This window comes from Pteronotus mesoamericanus, unplaced genomic scaffold, assembly GCF_021234165.1.
Source record: "Pteronotus mesoamericanus isolate MK-2021 breed Mesoamerican mustached bat unplaced genomic scaffold, CSHL_Meso_final contig_50, whole genome shotgun sequence".
Taxonomy (NCBI): Eukaryota; Metazoa; Chordata; class Mammalia; order Chiroptera; family Mormoopidae; genus Pteronotus; species Pteronotus mesoamericanus.
Genome location: NW_026555186.1, coordinates 35491010 through 35499954, shown reverse-complemented (window position 1 = coordinate 35499954; position 8945 = coordinate 35491010). Strand labels below are relative to the sequence as shown.

At 35.7% G+C, this 8945-nt stretch overlaps 1 pseudogene; it reads right to left on the bottom strand.

The window, feature by feature from the left end:
• Nucleotides 1-1348: 1348 nt before the first annotated feature.
• Nucleotides 1349-8065, bottom strand: LOC129074508 (craniofacial development protein 1-like; annotated as a pseudogene).
• Between the last annotated feature and the right edge of the window lie 880 nt (nt 8066-8945).

Below are 8945 nucleotides of genomic sequence, written 5' to 3'. Positions count from 1 at the left end.
ACTTATCTTTAATTCAATATTTAAAGGCATATTTCCTCTATCCTTTCATATTTTACTTATTTTCTTTACTGTTATTTTATAAATGCTGAAAGTTTTAATATCTTCTTTTATTCAGTCATTCATTTATTATTTATTCATTCATTCATTCACTCATATATTTCTTTACTTTACTACAAATGGTATGCCCTAAACATCAGAAATAGAGAACAGTTTCATAGAGAAAACATATCCATTTTATGGGAAATTGTAGATGACTGCAACTGCTTGCAGTGCTCCCCAACATTTTTAGCTCTGCCAACCAGAGGCTGACTTTTTGAGTATGTTTTTTTTTTTTTTTAACTTGACCACTTCTCTCCAGTCTATCCATATCATATATGAACCTGCCACACCAGCAATGGGTATTATTTGTCCCTGTCATGCTTTTCTAGTTTTACTGCTAAGAAAACATGGAAAGATACACTACAACCACTTTTCTTTTCTTATTAATGTCATTTGTATCTTGAGGTTTCAGTGGAGGAATGGTATACAAGATAAGTCCTTAACACACACCACGTACAGACACACAATTTTACTTTTTTTTTAACTTTTAGTTTTTAAAGATAAACTTTTAAAAGTAAAATGAATGAAACCATGTGAAATAAATATACAAGGGGATACCCTTCCAAAACAGAGTTATCTTCTGGAGGGTGGACCCCTTGTAGCGCAGGTTTTCCTGGCTATGTGGATGTTCTAGGAACCCATCTGCATCAGTGTACCAGTCGGTGTTGTAAGAGGCTGTGTTCAGCTTCAGTGAATTGTTTTTTGAAGACTCTTTCAACATGTTTCCCCATTTCATGATGGGTGATTTACAAATGCACCTGCCCACACCATGCTGAGTGGTCAGCATTTTTTGACCAAAAGAAGCATGACCCATGCTTACCACATCTCATCCCAAGAAACTTTTTTTTTGTTTATTTTCCAGATGAAAAAAGTCATCAAAGGGAAACATTTGACAATGTAAAAGAGATGATACAAAATATGGCAGAAACACTAAAAAACATCAAAATCAATTAGTTTAAAAATTCTTCTGAGCAGTGCAAAAAATGTTTCAACAGGTATATCACATCTGAGGGAGAGAACTTTGAGAGTGACTGAAGTTTAAATATGTAAGAATAAATATGCAATTTTTATAAATAAATTCCAGTTTTTTGGGTCCCTCCAGTACAAAGACAGAAATTCAACGCAGAGGGGGAAAATAAATAAATAAAGGGCTTGCTAAGGAAACAGTTGAGGAGAGACACTGGACACATTTACAGATGCACAGGAAACTCACAGGATTAAGCTGCTAGTGATTTCCCCCGGGGAAACATTAGAGTTTCATTGTGCTCAGCCTGAGATCACACTCAATTTCAAACTGCCTGTGGTCCACTGGGCCTACAAGAGCTTTTTCTGTTCAATGTATCCTTCTTTCCCTCCACTGTGGATGGCTAGTTCTCCATCAATGCCTTCTTCTTCTGTTTAGCTCTCCCAGTACAATTTGGACTTCTTCAGGTGCTCATCTTCTCCTTTGTTCCAAGTTTCCCCCAACACACTGTTCGTGCTTCTTGATCTTCTTGACCCTCAGCTGGCGGGGTGTGATGGCAGAGCCGAAGGGCCATTAGCCTGTAGCACTCACTTCTTCAGTCACCCTGATTCTTCACCAGCAAAATCAAACACCTTGGTGGTTTTAACTTTGCCTGTTTCTTTAGGTTTCTCTAGTTCTGCTTTTACCAACAATTTACTTGAATTCGTATTGTCTCTTCAGTCACTTCTCTTTTATTTAACTCGTGGATGGGGGAAACTTTTGGTCCCACGTCATGAGAAAGCTGGTTCACAGTTCATCCTCCTTCTTTTTCCTTGCATCCTCTCACCCAGTACCTTTTTTCTACTCTGTAGCTGTGTCTTCTTCCTCACTCCTACTTCCTCCAGATTTCTCTCTGACATTCTCCTCTTTCTCTTCTTTTAATGAGAAGCACCTTGTTTTCTCTTCTTGGCAGGAATGCTCTGATACTTTCTCCCCTCCACCTCCCACCTTTGGCTTTTTGTGTCTGCTCTTATTATCCACTTCTTGTTACTTCACTAATTCATTTATATCATTCTCATTATACCCTCCACCCAAAGGCACATAATCCTCTTCCTCCTTTGAGGCGAGAGAAAGAAAGAGTATATGTCTAAAGGACTATTCTCTCTGCCTTAGGAAATATCAGCTAAGAACTCTTCTTGCTTCACATGAATATAGTTTTAATGATATTGCTACGCTTAGAATGCTACAAGGGTTATTGTAAGGTTATGGCCTTTATGTAAGAAAAAGTTACAGTTTTTGTGGTTGTGTCAAAAACAAAAACACACACATAGAAAACTCCACAAACTTCTGGCTGTGCTGATAATTAACATGAGACAGATTAACAGGAAAAAAACATGTCCAGAATTTATTATGGATTTACATGTGGGGGTGTCATTTGAATATGATATCTGAGTAAGCAATTCACGGATAGATGAGAAAGAATGAATATGTGATAAATTCTTGCTAGACCACCCAGAAACAATGGGACACAGAGGAAAGTCCAACAGCAGGCTTTGCTAGATTTCTCCCTGTGTGCCTCATCTAGTTTATATTATGGCATTAAGGTGAAGCTTCCACACTTTAAGCAGGTTTTTCTATCTAAATTCCTTTACAATCAAAGGTTCTTTCTGAGTATTTTGTTCCTTAAAAAAAATTGCCCTGTATTACAGGACACTCCTTAAAAAAATACTTACTGAATTTTAGAGACAGAAGAAGGGAGAGTAGAGAGAGAGCAAGATAAGCATCAATTTGCTCTTCCACCCATTCATGTATTCACTGATGATTCCTGCATGTACCCTAACAGGGGCTAGAACCTGTAACTTTGGTGTACTGGGATGATGCACCAACCAAGTGAGCTCCTCAGGCAGCACAGTCTTTTGTTTCTTAATAACCAGCCTAATTAATTTTCCAGAAAGCATATTTTTGGTGGCAAAATTTCGGTCTCTTCATGACCGTTTCATGGTCTGTAGTCACTCATGTTCATCCTGATATTTTCCCAATGACCAAAGTTCTCACTTGCTGATTTTTACACTACAGGACCATTTGTCTTCTGCTGTCATTTTCTAGCTACTGATGTCAATGTTAACACTGCAGCAGATAGACATTGCCTCAAGAAAACACAAATCATTTCTGGTTAAAAGGATATGCTATGTCTTTGCTAAAACTGCCACTGCATCACTTGTCTATGAGAATTGCTGACAGGATTATTTTTCATTTGTACCTCTGGGAAAATAACTCTTCTACATCCTGAACATCCTTTGAAGTCAGTAGTAAACATAAATAGAGTGCCAAAGGAAATTACATTCTAATCTTTTATAATGTACTTAATAGTATACTCTGATACAGCTCTGGTAAAAAATTTTAAAGGAAAGTGAATGGTATAAAAATACATTCTGAAATGCTGAGTGAAAAATAGATTAAACAGCTCTTTTGCTATACTTTATATATAAAGTAACATTTTTAGAGCACCATAACTAAGGTTTTGTTAAAAGTGGATTTTCTTTGGATTTATGTCTTTTGATAGTCAGTGAGATGCTTTCTATTTAGTTTATTAACAGATTGTATTTCTACTTCTGAATATGATTTCCTTCTATCTTCTTGTAATAAGAATGCTTTGAAAGTTACACCTCTTGTTCTTTGTTGTTTTTTTTCATTATAATAAAGATGAATTTATCACAAGGAAATGTATTTCTGGCACATTATTTCTGGCACAGGATTAATGAGCATATTTGTAGACTTATGAAAAGAAATCAACAGAAAAGAAAAAGTTTAAAATGATTAAAGAAGGACAACTGATTTAAGAAGACATGTTGATTGGGAGAAAACTCACATGTATATATAGTTAGAAAGATCACTCATTAAGTGGGGATACTTCATAATTGGGAACAGAGCAGAAATAACAGAGGCAAGTCAGAATAGACATTTGAGGAAAAAGAGACCACAATCAAGGTAGTTAATATTATTTTTCTCTAATTTGTCAATAAATTAGAAATAAAGAAATCAATGTGGTTAAGGTAATATATGAGGTTAAAGTTGTGGGCATGAGGTTACTAATTTTCATAAACCTGTTTAATTAAGTTTATATGAATAAAAAGAAAACTGAACAAGGTCAACTTACAAGTTACAGGAGAAATTGTGAAATTTTGTTGGAGATAGACAATAGGGACATATACCTTATACCAAAGAGAATGCTACTCTACAAACTGGAATGAAGAAATAAGACATTGATGGTTACCCAGATAGAGGACCAATTAAGTGGAAAAGAGACCAGTGAGAAAGTAAAGCAATATATTAATAATATATTAAATAATATATAATTTATAATACATAATATAAGCACTATATAATGTATTAAATAATATATTAAATACTCATATATTATTGCTATATATTAACTTATAATATATAGTAATATAAGCAATATATAATAATGTATTAAATAATATTTTAAATAATATATTATTGCTATATATTAAATAATATATTATTTTAAAATTTATATATTATAAATATCATTTTTGTTAATTTAAACAATCAAGATATTTCAAAGAGAATTTCTCATGAGGTTTTGTTAAATTTATCTGCCTTGCCCTTTATCCAGAAGCAAATTAAGTTATAGACTATGAAGATATATATATCTTATATATGATCAAGTAATCATATAGATAGTCCCATTTTAGGTAATTTTTATTTTAATATCTAGTGTGTTTACTAGTTTTACTTTCCATAATTCATATATTCCAATACTTATTGCTTTAACCATTACCATTTTTCTCAAATTGTATATATATAAATCATGAAAATATCTATATTGAAATATTTCATTAGTTTAATGATAGGGAGGCAAACTATGTGTTCTGAATGGTCTCCTCATTTCAAAATAACTACATTCTGGTGAAATCAATATTTAATGCATTTTGGACCCACAGAGAGTAAGAAAATCATGCAAACTACACCCACTGAACCCCCCTTAAAAAAAGTGAATGGTAAAGAAAAATAGAAAGCAGTAAGCAAAAAGCAGACAATACAGGCATCTAGTGATGAATGGTGGCAACGGTGTTGATTAATAAGGCAACTAAAACTTAGACCATCAGCAAATTGGAGGAAATGAATAAAGAGTCTCATTACTGGTTAAGGACTTTCAAAGAGGCATAAGTTGTCCTAGGTAGGTGGTATTATTTACCAGAGTAAGATTTAAAATTTTATAATTTCTTGATAGAAATAAAAACACATTCATGATGTGTATGTTGGGGGGGGGGGGATGTTAATATAAGAATAAACTGAAGGAAAATTCCTAAACCTGGTAATGGATTTTACAAGAAATTTACAACATAACCTGTTGGGAATGGGGAAATATTAGTAGCATTTCTTTTAAATTTTTTTAAAAAGAATATCTATTATTACCACTTTTATTCATCATTATCTGGTACTCTCAACAAAAAGATAGGAAGGAGGAAAAAGTCAAATAAAGACATAAGGAGTAAAAAGAAAAAAATACCTTTTATTCAAAATGACTTTTCCACATACACATTATTAGAAATAATGGAATTTTAGCAAATTGTCTAAATATAAGCTTAGTGGGCAACACATATCTACATAGCATCAAAAGCAGAGAATGAAAGTTTTTTTAAAGACAATATTGTTATAGCTATAGTAAACTTTAAACACTAAAAGAAAATGTAAAAGGTACAAGTCAAGAGTTACAATTATAATTTTATTGAAAAATTAACTAAATTTATACAAAAACTCAATATTATAAAAAATATATAGTTTGACAAATAAATTAGTTAAATAAATCCAATGTAATTTAAATAAAAATCAAATAGTGTTTTCTCTAGAATTTAGTAAGCTGACCCTAGAATTTATATTGAAAAGTAATTAAAGTATCAAGAGTAGGAAAATCCTTCTGAAGAAAATCAGGGTGGGCAATTAACCCTACTATCTATTCATACTTAATTACAATGACTAAGGTTGAAGAGGTGATGGATTTATTGTGGACCATAAAAGTCTCATTATATGTAGAGAATTTAAAAGTAACAATTAAACAAAAAAGTATGTATGTTCTTATACAGCAACACAATTGGCAATTCTAAACCATATCAGTTACGAATCTCTCCTCCATGGGGAAACCAGTACCTCCCAAGCACCTCCCTCATAGTGTCTTAATTAACTTAATTATAAAGTTAAAACACTTAGTATCTTAATTACCTTAATTATAAAGTTAAAACACTTAATTTGGTGTTGGTAAAGATTTAAAAAAAATAACCACTGAAACAGAATTTTCAGACATAGGCACATGCATGTGTCGATATATAAATGTGATACTATTACAGCACAGTACATAACTGTTAGCATCATGGGTCCATTTGTGTGCCAGGGGATGGAAAAGGCATAGTCAAAGTTTTAAATAATGAGAAGTACATTTCCAGAATGTGGTCAAGGCTAAGGAAAGCAAACATTTATTGTAAAGCCTGCCGGGACCAGCAACAGGTCTGAAAGCAAGAGAAGGGTAGCTTTACTGAAGCCTCTCCTAATCATGGGAGTGGGCTATCATTCAGGCGCTGTTGTCACTGACTGAAAGGAAAAATAACAACAAAAACAAGAACAGAACAGAGCAAAGCAAAACAAAAAAACACAACCAAAATACAGAGAGGAAAAGGAAGGAGATAAATCAATATCTTTGCTTTTTCCTCTCACTATCTGATGTCCTGCCTGTAGTAGGTGTCTTTGTTTAAATCCAGCCAGAAGCCAGAGTTCAAGGCTACTCAGACAATGCAATCCATGGCAGAAATCAAAGAAGGGATGAGGAATGATCTAGTGAGATAAGTAGAAAATAACCAACATACTAAAACTTTTTATCACTCAACTCCCAATCTTATGTTTTGTCAGCAAAGATTTTTTCCATGAAGATAGTCAATATTTTTGCTGGCCATTCAAGTACCTACAATAGGTACACACTTCTGCTGTTGTAAAATTAAAGTAGTTCTTTATCCATACTCACACTTACAATCTAAATCACAAAATTATTTACTTCTATTGTTCACAATAAAAGGTAGCAGGGGGAGTAAAAGAATAGAGGGAAAAATATCATTATCAAAAGTAACAATCGATCATGATGTTGATGGGAGAGACCTGGTTCTTCTTGCTGACATATGTAAAGAACTACATATCAGCAAATCGTCCTTCAGAAGAAAACAGAAGTCCAGAGTTTGGCTAGGCAGGCCTCTTGTGATTCCCAGTACCATAAACTGTGTCGCCGCGATCTCTCCAGTTCTTAATCCAAACTCATGTGTCACCTTCTCATGGCCCACTAGCAAGAGTCCTTTCTCCTCTATCCTTCCTGCATGGTCTTCACATCGTTCCCTCATGGCATGGAGCAAATGAGCTCTCATGCATGCACATTGTAACCTGGGGAGCTGCCTGTCAGTTATATCCTGGGTTAAAATTATGCCACCCTTCCAGGTTAGCCTTGCTGATATGCCAAATGACCATCTTTGCATATGAGGAATGAAGCTATCCAGCTGTTATTGACATGCAAACTGATTCTCAATGGCCCTGCTGCTTGTCAGGTGTGTAGCTGGCCTGTTATTGATATGCAAAGTAACTCAATGGCCCTGCTCCCCGTCCCCCATCCCTCACAGCGGCCCATCCTGTGGAGTGGGCGGAAGAATATCTTATATTTTTCTTGGACACCCCAAGTTCTGCACCTTGTTACAGATCCACCCTTTAAGGGGGCTCTGACTGGACCCTGTTACAAGCCCCCCTTTGGAGGAGCCCTAGTTGCACTGTTACTTGACCATACCACACACGCTGTAACCAGGGGGAGCAGCCTGCATGGCTGCTACATCTTGCTTTCCTGCTTCCTAAGGTATGTGGTCAAGGGAGGGCCCACTCCACTCCCAAAACAGCGTGGTCAAAAACCTCTAGCATGGGGGCTGCTCCGGGGTCCCAGCCCCGGGCAGGAATCCTCCCCAGCAAACCCATCTCCGACTCCTTCAGCAGGAGCTGCAACTGGGGGAGCTCCCTGCCCAGTTACGTGCTGAGTCAAAGTTATAAAAACCTTCCTGGTTAGCCTTATTGATATGCAAAATAACCATCTTTGCACAGGAGGTACGAAGCTGTTCTGCCGTTACTGACTTGCCAAATGACTTTCAATGGCCCTGCTCCTTGTCTCCCATCCCCCATGGCAGCCTGCCTTGGGGGAGGGTGAGAATGTCCTATGTTTTTCTTTGACACCCCGATTTCTGGATCCCATTATAAATCCCCTTTGGGGGAGCCTAGCTGCACTCTGTTACATTAATACCATTCCCAATGCATTGCACCTCTAAACCTCTAGGGGAGTGAACCCATAGCATTAGATTTGGCCTGATCCAATTACAAGTACACTTTATATTCAGTGGTTGAATTCTCTTGCAATCCATCACTGTTCTTGTCTCTAAGAATTTTGCTAATGTAAATAGGAAATACCTTACAACTCTTATAACTTGTCTTCTCCTTGAGAAGGTCCAGGACTTCTTCTGAGCTATGCTAGTATCTCAGTCTTAATATGGGCTTGAAATAAATGTAGGGTAGCAATAGAATAAATTTTTGTTTGGAGCCATTTACCCCAGGGAAGGCCTTTGAAAGTCTGATTATTTTAATGTAAGAAACATCTGATATCTTCTAAGGAGAGGATCTTCCAATGGCCAACAAATTTCAAAGAAAATTTGGATATCAGAGGTCTCAACTTCCTCTGAATCTCTCTCAATGTCTCCATTGCAAGTTGTAAGAAACTCCATTTATACATAAACGTCCTACTTACATTAGCACATGATCCTTTTCAATTGCACGTTTAAGTGGTGTAGCATCTCTACTATCAACCACC